This window comes from Pelobates fuscus, chromosome 9 (assembly GCF_036172605.1).
Source record: "Pelobates fuscus isolate aPelFus1 chromosome 9, aPelFus1.pri, whole genome shotgun sequence".
NCBI lineage: Eukaryota > Metazoa > Chordata > Amphibia > Anura > Pelobatidae > Pelobates > Pelobates fuscus.
This window is the reverse complement of record NC_086325.1, coordinates 153789357-153809103: the sequence shown is the minus strand read 5'-3', so window position 1 is coordinate 153809103 and position 19747 is coordinate 153789357. Positions and strand designations below refer to the sequence as shown.

General features: G+C 45.3%; 5 non-coding genes and 1 pseudogene across 5 annotated transcripts; all 6 read right to left on the bottom strand.

Annotated features, from left to right (window-relative positions):
• Window positions 1-1461: 1461 nt before the first annotated feature.
• On the bottom strand, window positions 1462-18036 carry LOC134573699 (large ribosomal subunit protein eL8-like; annotated as a pseudogene).
• On the bottom strand, window positions 2079-2153 carry LOC134573786 (small nucleolar RNA SNORD36). Its single transcript, XR_010085346.1, has one exon. It is a non-coding gene; the product is annotated as a small nucleolar RNA SNORD36 (small nucleolar RNA).
• LOC134573783 (small nucleolar RNA SNORD36) lies at window positions 2420-2495 on the bottom strand. The gene has a single exon (XR_010085342.1). It is a non-coding gene; the product is annotated as a small nucleolar RNA SNORD36 (small nucleolar RNA).
• LOC134573779 (small nucleolar RNA SNORD36) lies at window positions 3597-3670 on the bottom strand. The gene has a single exon (XR_010085339.1). It is a non-coding gene; the product is annotated as a small nucleolar RNA SNORD36 (small nucleolar RNA).
• Window positions 4012-4083, bottom strand: LOC134573788 (small nucleolar RNA SNORD24). Its single transcript, XR_010085348.1, has one exon. It is a non-coding gene; the product is annotated as a small nucleolar RNA SNORD24 (small nucleolar RNA).
• On the bottom strand, window positions 6032-6106 carry LOC134573790 (small nucleolar RNA SNORD24). The gene has a single exon (XR_010085350.1). It is a non-coding gene; the product is annotated as a small nucleolar RNA SNORD24 (small nucleolar RNA).
• Window positions 18037-19747: the final 1711 nt, after the last annotated feature.

Below are 19747 nucleotides of genomic sequence, written 5' to 3'. Positions count from 1 at the left end.
AGCTTGTGAAAAGGTAGAAACGCCCCTCTCCCCCTCAATTTAGGGGGCGCACAGAGTGTCTTAATATTGACTGACAAAAATAGCTGCCATGGCACACTTTGTAACAGCGAGCATCATTTGGCATTGGCAGCTTTGTGTTCTTTTACTGACTAGTTGACCAAAGAGCGTTGGAGTGACATCACATGTTCTGGGTATGAAACTAAGGGACACTAGTCACCAGACCAACTACAGCTTATTGAATTTGTTCTGTTTTGCTGTAAACACGGTCTACATTACCGCCTAGTGATAACCTCCCTGGCCACTCCTCAGATGGCTGTTGGGAGATCCTTCCTGGATCATGGCTGCCTAAAATGCATCCAAACATTTAGTATCTCCTCCCTCTGCATGCAGACACTGAACTTTCCTCATAGAGAGTCATTGATTCAATTAATCTATGAGGAGATGCTGATTGGCCAGGGCTGTGTTTGAATCATGCTGGCTATGCCCCTCTCAGTCTCAGCCAATCATATGGAGAAGCACTGCAATCAGGCTACCACGTCTACGAATGTCAGCAGACAGCTTGTTTTTCTGAGGCAAACATCATGCAGAGTTAAAGCTTCAGGCTTGCATACAGTAAGATGTTGCTATATTTATGGAGGCATGAGGGGCTAGATGGTGGTTTTAACACTATAAGGGTCAGGAATAAGTTTGTGTTCCTGACCCTATAGCGATCCTTTAAGAATAGCATGTCTAGTATGTGCAGTTTTCATTGTGAAGCAATGGAAAGTGGTTGGGAGAAAAAAAAAAAAACCTTCAAGGCAAGTCTACCACAGCATCTGCAACAAAGTACCATGCCACATGTGTTTCTGAATTGTGCAAAAGGACAATGATCCAAAATGCACTACTGTGCAAGTGTCATTGTAAATGAGAGCAAGGTGTGCCAAGTGAAACTCAATTATGTTGACCGAACTCCTAAAATACTAAGGTGAACCCCAAGTCATAATTTGATAGACAAAAATAAAAATGATCCAGTGTGTCGCCCGATACTTTAACATTGATCCCTGCAAGAATTCATTAGTGTTTTCCAACGATTTGCAGTTTCCAACTAGGTGTGTGTGATGGGAGGACGTATGACAAGTGTAAACTTTGCATTGGTAGAGTATTTTATATGAAGTTTGCAATCACTTTTATTAATAGTTCTTTGTGAATCGTGAGATTGCATCCCTATGCAACATGGTTACATTTGTAAAATTTAAGCAGAATGATCACCTCGATACAGGCTTTAAAAATAAATAAAAAGTATAGGGACAAGTTCTTCTCCGCAATGTAAAATTGCCCATGTGTAGCAACTTCAATTTGGAGCTTTCAAGTTAAAAGCCTTAAAAGAAAGAGCATCCAATCTCCAGAAAACTTTACTATAGTTATGACAAATGGAGAATTCAAGTATGGATTTTAAAGATTTTTTTAATGTTTATGTATAGAACACGCACGGTACATTTAACCCAGCTTTGTGGCGAGCTCCTTGGCTTTTGCCTTTTCAAGTTTGGCAATGCGAGCCACTGACTTGGGACCCAAGATGCCACCGCCCCAGTGACGACGGATCTAAAAAGAAAACAAGGATAACCAGGGGTTAACAGACATTCAATTAAAACCAGTTATTATAACATGCAGAGGCCATTAAAAAAAGCACATCTGATAAAAGTGCTCTTTAGTTTAAGATAGCTCTTTTGTCAAACAGGAAGGAGTGGAAAAAAAACCAAGAAACAACCTATAATGGGGTGAGCTATGGAAATGCAAGTCACAGGCAAGACTAATGTACTTTGTAAAGAAGCACTTAGCAGATAAAATCTATATAAAAAAAAGAGAATTAGTCCACACTTATAACAAAGTCAAAGAAAGGTTTAGATTTTACCTAGAATACAGGACAGGAAGCAGAACAAGCATTACCTCATCATATCTATCATTGTAGTTGGTCTTGACAGCTTCCACCAGTTTAGTAAGAGCTCCCTTGTCCTCACTATGGAAATGGACAATAGTAGAAGTTATTACTCCCAGACAAAAAAACCAAAACACTGGTCAAGCAACAATATCAAACCCTCGCTGCTCAGGGTTAAAAAGCTCTGAGTGCCACACGGTTGTATTCAGGTGAAGAAATTCTGTACACATCATTGCCAGAGAGGATATGACAAAACAGAACAGTTCGAACAGCAGTAAAACTTACGCGTTGACTTGGGTGAAAGCAAGGCTGGTGCAGGTCTTCCGGTGTACCAGACGGCCCAATCTAGCTTTGCCTTTGACGATGCAATATGGGACTCCCATTTTCCTACACAAGGCAGGCAGGAAGACAACCAGCTGATAAAAGAAGTTTAATACATTAGACCAAGTGCTTCATTTAATGTAAATGTTGGGTGGAAACCTCCCACCAAAAGGTGCTTATAGAATTGCTCAGTGTTAAAAAGCTCATTTTTAAATCTTCATAATTTTATCAGTCGAAGAAATTCAGAACATCATTGCAATTCACAAAACATTAATTGTTGAAACTTTCTAAATAAAACCATATTAATCAAATGGGTCAGAATAAACATTGTTTTACTGGCTTAATTTTTCTAGTAGATTGTCCACAAGTTTCAGCTGGAAAGGACTGCAGTGGATCATACTAGTGTGATTTCAATTGAGGCTGCATATACGTTGAAAGATTGAACCAGAAACGAGTCCTGTTATGTTGGGCTGCAGCCCCTTCCTTGAAACAAGCACGCCCAACCCCATAAGCATATTTAAGTTAGAGGCAGGAATAGCCTGGGACGTTACCCGTTTAGGGTAAGTTTATCTTTAAAGTTGGGGCTTTGGCACCACTGCCCCCTGACCAACTTCCTATAATCTCCAGTACAAGAAAGGTTTGTAATAAAACACTGAAAGGCTGTGAGCGACCATTGTGGGTCGTTTCCCAGGCTGAATGATGTGGTTGCTCCTAAACAGTGACATTGCATCCGAGGGTCTGGTGGCCACAGGAGAAGGTAGGATATACCTTAAACCATCACTCATGAGTGCTGCCATGATATTCTGTTTGGTCTTCAGCTCCTGGAGCTTCAGCAGTGTACTCTTGCACATCTGTGCGAGTACAGCACTGAGGTTTCAGCAAGATCCTCCATAGAAAGCAGATTTTGCCTACTAGAGGTAAAGTACTGAGACAAAGTAGTCCCTACTTTGTCATATCTTGACTGGGTTGGAATTTTAGTAAATTTCCAACACAATGAGTATCATAAAAAATTCTTAGTTAAATGCTAATTTTAGACAGGAGTATTACAGAGCCACTTTAAGATCACTACAATTTGTTACAGAATAAGTAGGGGTAAAAAAAAAAAAGGATCTATAACATTTTAATATATACACTCTTGTCTAGCATGTGTATTTCAATACAATACTACCCAGCCACTGGGTCCAATAGCTCACCTCAATTGGATCCACATCATGTGCAATCACCACAAGCTGAGCCTTTTTGTTTTCCACCAGAGTTGTGACACTGTTAACACCTGTAAAACCACAAGTTCGTTAAGTAGGTTATCAATTACAAAGGGAAAAAAACAAACCCAAAACCCACCAAAGCTTGTGGTATTGCTATTGCTCAGTGTTAAAAAGCTCATGTTTTAATCTTCATGATATTTCAGGTGAAGAAATTCAGGCATCATTGCAATAGCATATATTAAGTGTTTTACCAGTGTACATTCTGTAGTACAGGTTTTTTATAGGGCGCAAACAGCAATTAAAAAAGCCTTAGCCAAACACATAATATTTACCTGCACGGACTACAGGAGGTCTCTTGGTAGGGACATCTCCTTTGCCTGCAGCTTTCTGTTCTGCACGAGCCAGCAATCTTCTTCTTTTCCTGCTTTGTTTCCGGTGGATATTTGTGAGCCAGCTTAAATAGCTGAGTAGCTAAAAATGTGGAGGTAGTGGGGAATAAAAATAAATTACTTATTTGCACAATTTCATACTACAAAAAGGCATGTTGAGCAAGTTTTAAGACTCATACTTTGCATCAGCGATCTTGGTGGAAGTGTGTAATCACCATATTCAGATAGCAAATATTGGTTTGCATCATTTGCAAGTATAAAGTAAGCCTTCTAGTTTGTTCCCAGAAGCATCATTCTTACCAGTCTGGCGGTCCAAGGCCTGGGTGAACTGATGGATTGCAGGAGGAACCTTCAATCTTTTGTACAGGATAGACCTCTGGCGCTGAAGTCTGATGTAACGGGGCCATTTCACAAAGCGAGTAAGATCCCTCTTGGGTTGAATATCCTGACCTGGTTTATAGACAGCACAGGCAAGTTATGTTGGTTGTCGTATGAAAGACTTCAGATTACGGTAAACAGCTAGAATTTAGAAGTCTGCTTTGAGTATTCCATAAAAACTGAATGCTTATGAAAACCTATTCTATAATATCACAGAAGTTTTAGTTAAAATTCCAGAACAAAACCTGGATACCTACAGTGACCAGATTATCTACATGTTAATTAGCAGATTGAATTTATCCGTTCAGATGCCATAGATTCTGATTGTGGCTATGAACACCGAACAACAGCACAAATGTGAAGGCAATTAAAAGGGACACTAGGAACTAAAATATTTTCCCTTTCATTCAGTTTTAAACTATTTTTAATTAGTAAACATTTAGGGTACCTGACTGTTCAGAACCCAGCCGTAACTAGACGCATTAACTTCCTTATAGCTATACAGAGTAATACCAGCAATGGGCACAGATTGGCTGAAATCAGCGAGTCAAAACATGGCCAATAACTGCTGCTCAAGCTAGTTCTTAACCGAACACCAGGGTCACATAACCATCTAAATTTAATTACTGTGCAAGGCACACTCTAAAAAAAACAAACAAAAAACTAACCCTTAAGGCAGGGGTTCCTAAACCAGTCCTCGATTTAGGGAGTACACCTGGGTAAACCCTAAATCCTGGACTGTTAGGGGGTACTTGAGGATTTGGTTGGGAACCACTGTCTTAAGGCAAGAGTTGAGTGAAAACGCCTCCTGGCACCATAACTTGATTTATATTACTTTGTTATAGTGACCCTTTAATAAGCCCAGAGTGGATGAATAGGCTCTAGGAACTCACATTTCACATTAAAATAAAGAGGGTTTTATTCTGAATGGAAGGGTACTCCAGATAGCTACTTCTAAGATGAAGTAGCTACAGTGCACCCCTTTAATTATCCCTGCAAATTAAAAGTTTAATTAGGCTTGGAATCTATAAAACCTCCCCCTAAAAAAAAGGCACAAGCAAGACAAATAACCCAAAACCATGCCAAGTGACTATTCTAAGCAGCCATATTGGTGTGTCAATCTACATCATAGTAAATAGTCCCGTTCATGTAAAATACACTACAAAAACCCAAACATTAAGATGTTCTGTTAAATATTTGTAACTATACTAGCTTCATTCAAAAGGTAGACACTCAATATCTGCAGCCTTCTATCTAAAGATTTCACCAAAATCAAGTTTTGGATTTTAGATAAAGCAAAAAGGGGATGCCCAGATTCAATGAAAGACAGACAAATCCACCACATGGCAGTTTATTTTACCATAGCGATGTGGTATGAAAGAAATTGAGCTACCCCGTATCTGCAATGGGAAGAGCAGCATTACAATATAATTACACTCACCAATGCCATAGTTCTTGGGCCGCTTCTCAAACAGAGGGTTCACGACTTTCTTGGCTTCTGCCTTCTTCACGACGGAAGGGGCTGGTGCCACCTTCTTCCCCTTGGCCTTCTTTCCTTTAGGCTGCCATAAAAAACGTGACACAGTTAGTAATGGCCAACAAGTGAAGTTAAACAATAAAGCACCCCCACCTCCGTTTAATGCAGGAATACGTAAAACAAGTTAAAACAAAAGCCTTCTGATCTGCTCACACTAAGGTAATTACCCAGTTAATCCTGAGGACACACCATGAAACGACTTGCCAAGGCTTTCAAACTAACAAATATATTTATTTATTTCCTTCTCAATGGTCTGTAAGTATTAGGTATTAAACCATGGTAGACATGCATCAGCGATCTTGGTGGAAAGCTTGTCATCAGAGAGTAACTCAGATAGCAAATATTCTTTACATCATCTGCATGTCCAACTCGGTTATAAAAATAATAAAAAAAAAAATAATAAATTCCTAATAAATCCATAAAAATACTAAATAACCCAGGCACGGTGATAACATGCTCAAGTCAAATGAAAAAAAAATGCCAGCAGTATTAGTACAAGTGGCCCCAAAAGCCTTCTAGAGTTCCGGTGTAAGTTAGATAGGTAGCCCCGAGAAGTCTGCTCAAAAGCGGCAGCACGTCTGGGAAAGGCCGCGGTCTGAGTTACTCGAAGAGGCCCTAAGAGTTTATTGCAGTGGGTGCATACACCTTTCCCACACTGCCATTCCAGGCCTACCCGTAGTTACTATGGAGTCAGGCGTGGGCCTAGTACCCCGAGTGAGCAGCGATATAACAGTCTAATCTCCCCGCAATCTTACGACATATCGCCGGGAATATCACGGGATGAGTGCCCAGCAGGATTTGAGCTGGGTATAGGGTGAGTGGAGGTCCAGCATGCAGAGGATGGCGACGGATAAAGTTCTGTATCCTGCGTCCGGTGTTTTATCAGATCTCTATACCTTGTCAGAATGCTATACCGGAAGTGACGCGGCCGCACCGGAAATTACGTTGGGAGGGGGGGGTGCGCCGCCGCGCAAGCGCACACCGACTGGGTAGGGGATTTTTACAGCGAGCAGGGGACATTAAAGGACCACTCTAGGCACCCAGACCACTTCAGCTTAATGAAGTGGTCTGGGTGCCAGGTCCAGCTAGCTTTTACCCTTTTTTTTTTATAAACATAGCAGTTTCAGAGAAACTGCTATGTTTATACTGAGGGTTAAGCCAGCCTCCAGAGCCTCTAGTGGCTGTCTCACTGACAGCCGCTAGAGGCGCTTGCGTGCTTCTCACTGTGAAAATCACAGTGAGAGCACGCAAGCGTCCATAGGAAAGCATTATGAATGCTTTCCTATGCGACCGGCTGAATGCGAGCGCGGCTCCTGCCACGCATGCGCATTCAGCCGATGACGTCGCGAGGAAGAAAAGGAGGAGGAGGAAAGCTCCCCGCCCGGCGCTGGAGAAAGAGGTAAGTTTAACTCCTTCCTCCCACCAGAGCCCGGCGGGAGTGGGTCCCTGAGGGTGGGGGCACCCTCAGGGCACTCTAGTGCCAGGCAAACGAGTATGTTTTCCTGGCACTAGAGTGGTCCTTTAAGCCCACAGTGCGCACCGCCTCATAGTACTCCCGTCGGAGGTACAGCGCGCGTGCGCACTACTGGGCAGGGAGCGCTTTACACCCCGCGCGCGCGCAGTTTAGGGGTAGGGAAATTTGATGGCCATTTCGCCTGCTAATAGCCATCAAATTTCCCTACCCCTATACTGCGCACGCGCGGTGTGTGTGGAGTGCTCCATTCCCACTAGTGCGCACGCGAGCTGTACCTCCGACGGGAGTACTGAGCCGCGCGTGCGCACTGTGGCGTTAATTTCTCCTACCCCGTGAAAAATCCCTACCTAGTTGGTGTGCGCTTACGCGGTGGCGCACCCCCCCGTCCCAACGTCACTTCCGGTGCGGCCGCGTCACCGGAAGTGACGAGGGTATGTCTTTTTCACGGGGTATGTCTTTTTGCTAGAACACCGGGCGCTCGGAACTTAGAAGTGCCGGCAGAAGACAGCAGCAATAGGAGTGCTGTGGGTCGGACAGCAGCCCCAAGGAGGTGGGAGTCACCAGGACCGGCCGGTTCACGGGGTGCCGCGGATCAGGCGGCAGCCCCAAGGTTTCTGTGCTGCCAGGATGCCGGCGGTCGGGAGGCCGTGTCGGCTGCAGCCCCCCTGGGAGCTGGGAGGCTCCAGGGGGATTCGGGAGAGGATGCATTGACAACAGATGTAATTTATGCACAGAACTGACATAAGGACACCTGGAACAGAGTTCTGGCTGACAATGTCACATGTGCTGTTTCAAGCAAAGACACTGCACATACATACTCCTGCCACCATGACCACTTTAAAATCACTGAAGTGGTCATGGTTGTTGGAGTAACCCTTTAAACTGACCCTTAAAAGTGTAACTGTAACTTCTCTAGAATCTACACCTTTGGATAAACCATTCAAAGTCACCTATAAATTTTCTTTTTTTTCATGCAATGCTCTGTTTCCTTGGTAATTTGAATTCACAATTCAGCAAACGACATCAAATCACAAACAAACAGATCAGACAAGACAGAAAACAGGCCAAACATTGCAGATGAAGAGGAGCAATATGGACCATTGTGCGTTATGTAAATTCATTCACTTTCAGATTTGCTCCAGTTTTATGCCACGCACCATTTTCTTATGTATAAAGCTGTTACTCCACATTTACATAATAGAGAAAATTTATGCCAAACTTACCGTAATTTTCTTTTCCTGGCTATTTCTCATGGCAGCATCACTTATGGGTAGCTCCTCCCTTAGCAGTCACAGGACAGGAATTAATTAGATTTATTAATTAATTAGACTGATAGGTATAAAGAGTCCCTCCTCCCCTTACACCACAGTCCAATTATAAAGCTGAAAATAAAAAATGGGCGGGAACCCTGATGCTGCCATGAGAAATAGCCAGGAAAAGAAAATTACGGTAAGTTTGGCATAAATTTTCTCTATTCCTGGCTAATCATGGCAGCATCACTTATGGGTAATACCCAAGCTCACAGAAAATAGGGTGGGAATAAAATCACGATAAAATACACAGAACAAATTATTATGCTATGACTGAATTTAATATCAACGGGACAAAGAAACCGTTGACAAGACACTTTTCCCAAATGAGGTGGAAGGAGTATCCACATCTAGTTTGTAGTGTTTCATGAACGTCATCGGGGAAGACCAGGTGGCTGCCTTGCAAATGTCATCGTATGGAACCTCTGCCCAATTAGCCCATGAAGTCGACAATGCCCTGGTTGAATGAGCCTTTATCTTCAGTGGAGGAGAGCGATTTTTATTGAGATATGCCTTTCTGATTACAAGAGCAATCCAACGCTTCAACATAGATAGAGAGGCTGCCTCACCTCTCCTGGCCCCTGAAGGCAAAACGAAAAGCTGGTGAGTTTTCCTGTAAGGAGCAGAACGTTCAAGGTACATAGACAGGCAGTTCATGACATCCAAACGTTGCCACTTGATCTCCTCTGGTGAAGAAGGATTGGGGTAGAAGGATGGCAGGACCACCTCTTGAGATAGATGGAAACGAGAGACCACTTTAGGCAGAAATGCTGGATTAGGTTGCAGGCACACCCTACTGTGGTAGAATTGTAGACAAGAAGGCAAGGTGGAGAAGGCCTTGATCTCTGAAACTCTCCTAGCGGAAGTAATTGCTACTAAGAACAATGTTTTGTAAGTTAGGAGGACAGCATCCAAATTCTCAAGAGGAACAAATAGATACTCAGTCAGGTAGTCGAGAACAAGCGGAAGGTCCCAAGGAGGGGTAGTGGATCTCGAAGGCGGTCTCAACTTGAAAGCTGCCTTGAAGAACCTGGAGATCAATGGGTCTGATGACCAAGAGGTGTTGCACAAAGCTGACAGGGCCGAAGACTGAACTTTAAGAGTGTTGATGCTAAGACCCTTATCCAGACCTTCTTGCAGGAACTCCAAGATTTCAGTGTTGCGAGGGCGTATGAAGTCAACTCGCTTGGCCGAAGCCCATTCCTGAAACACATCCCAGATTCTATGGTAGCATGAGGACGTAGAAGCCTTCCTTGAGTGTAAGAGGGTATTGACCACTGCTTCTGAAAGGCCTAATTGTTGAAGTCTTTCTTTTTCAAGACCCACACCCCCAATTTGAGGCGTTCCGGATGAGGATGGGATATTGGACCCTGCGTTAGCAGATCCTTCAGAACAGGCAGGGGCCGAGGCTGTTCCTGGCTCAACGTTGACAGTAGGGGAAACCACGGCCTTCGAGGCCAAATCGGGATAACGGCAATAACCTTCTTCCCTTCTGCCCAAACTTTTCTCAGGAACCTGGGTATCATGGGTAGGGGAGGGAACGCATACCAGATCGAACGACCAAGGAAGAGATAGAGCATCCTGGCCCAGTGCCTGACTCTCTGGGTGGAGGGAGTAGTAATTCTCCACCTGGCGATTCCTGAACGAGGCTATCAGGTCGATCTGGGGCATGCCCCACCGATGGGTGATCCAAGCAAAAACTGACTGGTGAAGTTTCCATTCTCCTGGGAGAATTTCTGTTCTGCTGAGAAAATCCGCCGCTACGTTCTCCGAGCCTGGGAGATAGATAGCCTTCAGTCCCTGGAGATAGGTCATGGCCATTACCATTAGAGGAGCTAGCTCTTTTAAGAGCTGCTTGCTCCTTGTGCCTCCCTGGTTGTTTACATATGAGGCCACCGCTCGGTTGTCCGTCTTGATCAACACCCAGGAATTCCTGATCTTCGGAAGGAACACCTGAATGGCCTTGGAAATAGCTCGCAGTTCTCTTAGGTTCGAGTGGAGCCGACTTTCTTCTCGAGTCCACCACCCCTGAGTCCATGAGGAATCGAGGTGGGCACCCCAACCAGAAGAACTGGCATCCGTCGTAATAACGGTCCACGGAGGCTCTTCCAAGGGAAAACCCTTCGCTAGGTTCTTCCCGTTCTTCCACCAGTTCAACTCTCTTCTTACTGGCAGTGGCAGAGATATTTTCTGATCCCAATCCGTTTTTTCTCTGTCGAACTGGAGAAGGAAACAACTCTGTACAGGGCGAAACTTCCATTGGGCCCACTTCACCAAACCTATCGTAGATGTTAAAGAACCCAGGAGACTCATGACTTCCCTTGCCGAGGCCCTTTCGAGAACCTGGAGCTTCTTGACTTTGTCTTGTATCTTCATGACTCTCTCTGGAGACAAAAACACACGGGCAGAAATGGTATTTATCACCGCTCCGAGGAACACGATGGTCTGAGATGGAATCAGGGAGCTTTTTTCTATGTTGAGAAGCCACCCGTGATCTTGCAGGATGTTCATTGCCATAAATGTATGATGCTCCACTATTCTTTGTGAAGGCCCTATGATGAGTATGTCGTCCAGGTAATGGAATATCTCGATACCTCTCATCCTTATGACGGCAATTAAAGAGACAAGGACCTTAGAGAAAGTCCTTGGCGCTAAGCTGAGACCAAACGGAAGCCCTCGGAACTGGAAATGTCTTCCTAAAGCCCAGAACCGAAGGAACTGCATGTGATTGCTGTTTACAGGGATTTGGTAGTAGGCGTCTTTTAAGTCTATGGAGGTCATCCAATCTCCTGGTTTTACGCACTTTAGGATAGTCTGTAAGGATTCCATTTTGAATGTCCTTACGTCTAGAAAGGCGTTCACTCCTTTCAGGTTCAGGATGAGACGCCACTTTCCCTGGGGTTTTGGGGCCAAAAACACAGTGGAATACATCCCCTGGAACCTTTCGTGAGTAGGGACCTCCTCCAACACCCTCTGTTCCAGCAGAGTGGAAATGCAAGTCCTCATGGCCCTTCGTTTGACACCTTCTGACACTTTTGATTTTCTGAAATGGGCAGCATGTGGACGAGAGGAAAATTCTATCCTGTAGCCTTCTTTTATGATAGAGGTGACCCACTCGTCTGTGACGTTTGCGGCCCATACCGGGTAAAAGAACTGCAGTCTTCCACCCACCGTACCCGGATGGGCCCGAGGACCTTCAGAAGGTCTTCCCGGAGGTTCTGGCACCTCTACCTCTGGAAGCCTTATTGGAAGAGGAGTGAGAGAAGGACTTCCACGAAGAGTTCCTGGAATACTCCCTTCCGGGCTTGTAGCTTCTACTGTCCCGAAAGGACCGATCCTTAAATCGCCTGGTTTTCCAGGAGGAGGAAAAACTCTTTCTGCTGACTTGTGGAAGAAACGCTTTTTTCCCATCAGCTGCTTTCTGAATGGCATCCTCCAGGATCTTACCAAACAGGAGGTCCCCCTGGAACGGGAGACCACACAAGGACGCTTTGGAGGCATAGTCCGCCCCCCAGGAATGAAGCCATAAGGCCCTTCTGGAGGCCACAGATAGGGCCATACCTTTGGCAATCATGCGAGTGATGTCCAGGGAGGCTTCAGAGCAAAATTCAGTAGCAAGGCTCAAATCCTTGAGACTTTCCAGGAGATGTTCTCTACGGACACCCTGACCAATATCTTCCTCCAAATTAGCGAGCCAAACTCTTAAGGCCCTGGAGAGAGTGGTCAGCGCCACTGCCGGATGAAGGGCGGAGCCTAGCGCCAGATAGGCTTTAATTAGGTCACCATCCATACGCTTTTCCATAGGTTCTCTTAAGTATGCCATGGAGTCTATAGGAAGCGTGGTCTTTTTAGCCATATGGATCACTGCGGCATCAACCTTGGGAACCGAATTCCAAAGGCAGCAGTCCGTGGCAGAATAAGGATAAGTCCTTGTGAATTTGTTTTTCAAGGTGGACTTCCTCTCCGGCTTATTCCATTCCTGAAGGATCATGTCCCTTATAGAGGAATGCACTGGGAACGTTGGTCTATTAGGTTTCAAGTCCTCAAAAAACCTGTCAGCCTCTCTCAATTCAGATTTTTCTTCCGTGAGGCTAAGAGTGTCTTTGAGGAGGGTAATAAGTCGATCTATAGATTTAGAGTCCAGAGACCTGGAGGCATAGTCAGCCTCCTCCTCCCCCTCATCAGAGACCTCCCACAGGTCAGGATCCTCCCCAGAGCTGGAAGACTGAGGTTCCGCTCTGCGTCTCTTAGGAGGGCCACCACATCCCGTGGTAGACTTAAAGCCCTCAGCAATTGCACGGGAAATCCAAAGCTTAAGGTCGTCCTGCGGTGAAGTCTTACTGGGGACATTAGCCGCTTCCGACAAGCATTCCCTGCAGAGGTTCCTTCCAGGTGGAGCTGGAGATGAACAATTGACGCATCTGTTGGTCTTGTCCCTGGATTTTCTTGCTGGAGAATCCAACTGTTTGCTGGGGCTGAAAGAAAGCCATATATAACATATATTACAGGCTCAGTATGGCACTCTTTTAACAACCCCCCCCTGAACAAAATAAATGGCTCACCTATGTTTTCTAGAGAGGGATCTAGCAGAGGCAGAGGGAGAATCCATACTATGAAAGGAACAAAGGCAAAATCAGAAACACATTCCTAATAAGCCCAAAAAGGCAAACTGGTAAGCAAACCCAAAGCCTCCAGCAAAAAACCATGAAAAAACAGGCAATCCTACCTCATAACGGCAGAAAACACACTCCAGGCAGCCAGGATACAGCAAGAAGGAGAACTGGCGAAAATTCAGACCGCAAATGAGAAGTTCCGAACAGCTGACAGGTAAGTGTCAGTATTCCCCTGTTTAAATACCTCTGCGCCCGGTCCGTGCATGCGCAGAGCGCTGGAACGCACGCCATGCGTTCCAAGCCTCGCGGCCGGCGCGAGGCACTTCCGGGTACGGCAATTCCGCGGCTGGAACGCACACCGCGGCAAACCAGCAAATCCGGCCGAAAACAGCCCCCACAAGGACAGCAACTCCCAGCAAGCCCCCAGGGGCAATACAGGGCATGCAGGCAGGAAACAACATCTAATAGAGCCCAAAAGCACTCCATCAGGACGACTACAGTATGGATCCCCAATCACTGCCAACAAGGTAAGGGGGGGGATTTCGACCCCAATTACTAGGGGCACTTCCAGAAACAAGGGGAAATTTTTAAGGATAACCAACCCCAGGAAGCTTAGAACAGTGTCTCCCTCAGAACACTAAACATATATCCCACGCAGCAGTTCAGTACTTACTCTGAACCTGACCCAGTTAGTCCTGCTCATGCAGGCTGTTTACTGGGTCCTTCAAATGAAGAGAGGCTGAACTTCATTTGGAACGAACCCACGACAAACGCAGGAAGGTGGCCATAAAATAAAATGTAAAAGTCCTGTAGAACTTGCTAAGGACAGGAAAAAAGACTGTGGTGTAAGGGGAGGAGGGACTCTTTATACCTATCAGTCTAATTAATTAATGAATCTAATTAATTCCTGTCCTGTGACTGCTAAGGGAGGAGCTACCCATAAGTGATGCTGCCATGAGAAATAGCCAGGAATAGTATATTTTTTTGTCACCTTTTTTGTAATGAGCCAATATAATAGATCTTTGTGCCACTTTCTAAAACTGTTTCAGATTTGTTGCTAATTTTTGTCCTGATGATTTTACCATTGGTTACATTCATAAAATAAGACGCGTGAGTAATATGTTTGCTTAAATCTTGTGATTTCAATTCATACAGTCTAGAGCAGGGGTAGGCAACCTACGGCACTAGTGCCATACACGGCACTCGAGGTGTCTTTCCACGGCACTCAAGGCTGCTAGAGCCAAACAGGGTCTGGCCTATCAGGAGTCTCAGTGAAACTTCAGATATCTGATAATACAAAGAGGTAGTGAAGGACAATCCTCAATTTATGCATTGCAGCACGGAGGTAGTGATCTCAGATCAGTTCCTCCCAGCACTTGTGAATAGGAATCCACACTGTAGTAGAGCAGCCCACAGCTGATGTTGCAGCTCCTGTCCTTGACCTGTACCTGCCCAGGCTGGTCCCCACTGGAACCAAGGGAAGCCACCCACACTGCTAGATATACACAGACCTGCAGAATAAGCCTCCCCTCATACAAATAATACAAACAGCTCACACACAAACATACACACAATCCCCACAAACTCAACACCACTAACAATCTACATACATGCACACAATACCACATGCAGCCTCTCACATGCAAAACCCCAAACAGACCCCATACACTACCTAACACACAATGTGACATATCCATCTACACACAATTCCACAAGCAGCACTCATACAAAGCCCACATTCATATGTATCATACACGATACCATAAACTACTAATGAACATATACAATATAATAGCTCATATACGCACAAATACAACGATACAAAGCAATTACAGTATAAATAACACAAGCAGAATACGGCAGCACACACACCTCAATTTAAAAAAATAGGATTGGCAGGGCCGTTTGAAGGAATTTGGGGGCCCCAAGCAAAATGGACATGGTCTCCCCCCCCCCCCCCCCCGCACGCAAAGCCTACAGGAAACACAGCATAGCCATACAGTTTAAGTTCACCCACACTTTATATAAATAAAAAAGGTTTACAGTGCAAATATTGCTGTTGCATATAATGTGCATAAAACTTGAACATTTTCAACAATTGAAAATTCCGTGTTCTCCTCATCTTCACTTCTCCTCACCCCCCCCTCCCTGTGTTCTCCTCATCTCCCATTCTCCTCACCCCCCCTCCCTGTGTTCTCCTCATCTCCCCTTCTCCTCACCCCCCCTCCCTGTGTTCTCCTCATCTCCCCTTCTCCTCAACCCCCCTCCCTGTGTTCTCCTCATCTCCCATTCTCCTCACCCCCCCTCCCTGTGTTCTCATCTCCCATTCTCCTCACCATCCCCCTCCCTGTGTTCTCCTAATCTCCCCTTCTCCTCACCTCCCCCCTCCCTGTGTTCTCCTAATCTCCCCTTCTCCTCACCTCCCCCCTCCCTGTGGTCTCCTAATCTCCCCTTCTCCTCACCCCCCCCCCCCCCCGTGTTCTCCTCATCTCCCATTCTCCTCGCCCCCCCTGTGTTCTCCTCATCTCCCCTTCTCCTCACCCCCTCCCTGTGTTCAACTAATCTCCCCTTCTCCTCACCCTCCCCCTCCCTGTGTTCTCCTAATCTCTCCTTCTCCTCACCATCCCCCTCCCTGTGTTCTCCTAATCTCCCCCTCTCCTCACCATCCCCCTCCCTGTGTTCTCCTAATCTCCCCTTCTCCTCACCTCCCCCCTCCCTGTGGTCTCCTAATCTCCCCTTCTCCTCACCATCCCCCTCCCTGTGTTCTCTTAATCTCCCCTTCTCCTCACCTCCCCCCTCCCTGTGGTCTCCTGGTCTCCCCTTCTCCTCACCTCCCCCTCCGTGTTCTCCTTATCTCCTCACCTCCCCCTCCGTGTTCTCCTTATCTCCTCACCTCCCCCTCCGTGTTCTCCTTATCTCCTCACCCCCGTGTTCTTCTTACTCCTCCCCCTCCCTATGTTCTTCTTACTACTCCCCCCATGTTCTTCTTACTCCTCCCTCCTCCCTATGTTCTTCTTACTACTCCCCCCATGTTCTTCTTACTACTTCTTACTTACTCCCCTCCCACCCCCCCTGTGTCCTTCTTACTCCCCTCCCCGTGTCCTTTTTACTCCCCTCCCCCGTGTCCTTCTTACTCCCCCGCCTATGTTCTTTTTACTCCTCCCCCCCCCCCCCCGTTCTTCTCACCTCCCCTACCCTGTAGCGTGGCCGAGCTCAGGGTGCACTTCCTGTCAGTCCGGCCGGGAACAGGAAACTGAATCTCCTGTACCGCGTGGTACCCGGCCGGACTGACAGGAGGAAGAGGAGCTCGGCCACGCTACAGGGAAGGGAAGGTGACGAGAGAGGCAGTGCTGCAGCCGCCTGAGGCTCTCTATAGAGCGCTCAGGTGGCTGCAGCCTTATAGGAAGCACCGGCCCTGCTTGGGGGCCCAGGCCAGCTCGGGACCCAAAGCAATTGCTTGGTTAGCTTGCGTGGTAGCGACGAGCCTGAGGATCGGCACGCTACGGGACATCACAATCCTATATCGGCACAGTGCTGCTAAAAGGTTGCCTACCCCTGGTCTAGAGTTTCAGTGAATAAATGCCAAAGAGATTTTAAAGCATTACTCTAACCTTTTCTAACTAAACTTTTTTTAAATTATTTTATTTGGAATGTCCTATTGGGCATTATTAAAGGAGCACTATAGGGTCAGGTACACAAACATGTATTCCTCACCCTATAGTGTTAAAACCACCATCTAGCCCCCCGTGCCCCTCATGCCTCCATAAATATAGCACAATCTTACTGTATTCAAGCCAGAAGCTGTAACTCTGCATGCTGTTTGTCTCAAAAAAACAAGCTGTCTGCTGACATCATCAGAAGTGGTAGCCTGATCCAATCACAATGCTTCCCCATATGATTGGTTGAGACTGACAAGGAGGCAGATCAGAGGCAGAGCCAGCACAATTCAAACACAGCCCTGGCCAATCAGCATCTCCTCATAGAGATGAATTGAATCAATGAACCTCTATGAGGAAAGTTCAGTGTCTGCATGCAGAGGGAGGAGACACTGAATGTTTAGATGCATTTTAGGCAGCCATGACCCAGGAAGGATCTCTAACAGCTATCTGAGGAGTGGCCAGTGAAGTTATCACTAGGCAGTAATAGACCGTGTTTACAGCAAAAAGCCTGAAGGGAATGATTTTAATCACCAGAACAAATTCAATAAGCTGTAGTTGTTCTGGTGACTATAGTGTCCCTTTAACCTGGTCTCCTTAATAAAGAAAAAATAAAACTGTCACTTTTTTCCTCTCCGTGGTCTCATAGAGAAGAATTTGATTGGACCAATCTCCAGTCTCAGTGCGCATGCGCAAGCTCTGAGCTGTGGAGTAAGGGAGTGGACAGAGAGGCTGGAATCTGTAATGATTTTGCTTTGTTGATTAACCAACTATGTTCTGTAAGAGACTCTGCTGCAGTTTTTATGTCTGAAATTAGTGTTTCTTTTGAAGAGGCTATGATTAACCAGTTGTCTAGATAATAACATATTTAGACTTTTTTTTTCTTAAGTCTGCAGTGTTCACTTTTGTGAGGACTCTTGGTGCATAGGAAAGTCCGAACGATTGTACCTAGAACTAATAATGAAGTACTGTACTTGATTTGTAAACTGGATAGCTAATCTCAGGAATCTCCCTTCTGCTATAGGTATGTGTAGGTATCCTTTAAGTCTGGAGAGCTTAGCCAGTGACCTTAAATATGGAAAAAAAAAAATTTATTATTAGACTGTTTACCGCAGAAGTCTAATTGTTCTGAAGGATTTGTCTGGCTTTTGCTAGATTGTATGCCCGTAGGACGCCTACTTACTTGTCTCCTCCCGCTCCTCTGGTCTCCCTTCCGAAGCTAAAACTCTCACTCTCATTCGGATGCTACCATTTCCCTTTCAATTAACCCTCCTTCACCAACAAAGGCCACCTATTTCCTTGCATTATCCCCCTAACCCTTAATTTAATCAGATTATTCTGTCATACAGTATACCCCTCTCTCTCTTTCTCTAATAGGTCCTCACATTCCCCATGTCACCACCCTGCAATTATTTCTGTGTACAGCTTCCATTCCACTCACAGCAGCACTATGTTCACACCTTCAGCAACCACTCCTTCCGGTCTCATTGGTGCATGAGTGAATTGTACAATGCGCAGGCTTAGGTCAGTGTGATGATGTAACCTGGTTCCTTTTACTATACTAGAAAGCAGTGTCTGTCCAGATGGTATGCTACCCGTTCTTCCCCTCATGAAACAAAAACCATGCCAACTATGACAGTCTTCCAAGGCATGCCACTCATAAGTAGGGAAATCCATAATCTGCCCTGACGGATATTAAGGCTTCCTCCATTTTTCGATTAGAGGGGAATACTGGTGCCAGATGAGTGGGCCTACATTAGGGCTGAGGGGCAGAAGATGATCCAGGCCCTTTGACCCATTAATTTGGATGCTTGTGGCTGAAACTCTTGTAACACAGATTTCAGATCATGCCGTGTCACTTGTCCGATTTTATAACTAACAAGTAGCACCAGTCAAAAAGTTTGGACAAACCAGTTTCCCATACTATTAAAGACCTTCAGATCTAGGCTTATATTTAAAGGGTTACTTCAACGCTTAAAAATTATTCTTAACCTCCCCCTACTAAATGCAAAACTAAAGCTATTAAATCTAAAACTTACTTGAAATACAGTGCAGACAAAGCACGACATGGCTTTCCACTACCCACCTGACATCACAGCATCGATCATGAGGTCCAGTCAAAGAGTTCTCAGACCTGCTTTTGATTGGACCAGTTTAACCTCCGGAGAGTGCATGCTCAGACAGCAAGGGGAGGGAAAATGTAATTTTCAGAATAGCGGCACTAAACTGAAGGAAAGGAGACAATATTTCCCTTGGTGGTTCTGCAGGCAAGGGAGAATCTAATGATGGCTGTTGCTGGCATGCAGTGAGCACTGTCATTGTGTGTAGAATTGACATTTTGCATTCTGGACTTCCAAAGTAATATGTGCATGGAGTCCATCCAGCTCCTGACAAGTGCAAAGATTTCAACATCTGCTGCATTTCAAGCATAAAATCTGTACATAGACTCCTAGCACCACAATGGATTCAAAAAGTATAAGTGATCATGGAGATTGAAGTAACTCTTTAAATTAGCATTCTAAACACCTATAAAATGTTAGCATTGATGAGTTTGTATGAATTGCGAGGTGGTAACATTGGCAAATTTATGGTGTCAAAGAAAAAACCCACACCTAATATTTACAGAAATTTACATTGTCACATCTGGCAGTTCCTCACAGCTTATATTTTTTTTGCCCTTGCTATCACTGAAAGAGTAATCTAAATGTTTAGAGTCGGTATATACCAGGGAACCATGATTTGTTGATTTAGTGTAAATCACGTGATTGTATTTTGAACAAAATGATATGCAAAACTTAATATTCAACAACATTTTAACCACACATTACCCTTTCCTTAATTTTGTAGTCATGCACGGTCTGTATAGAAAGTTAGAAATGAAACACACCGATCAGTTTGGCTCATATGAAACCAGACACTAGTCATCTAAACAACTTTAGCTTAACACTA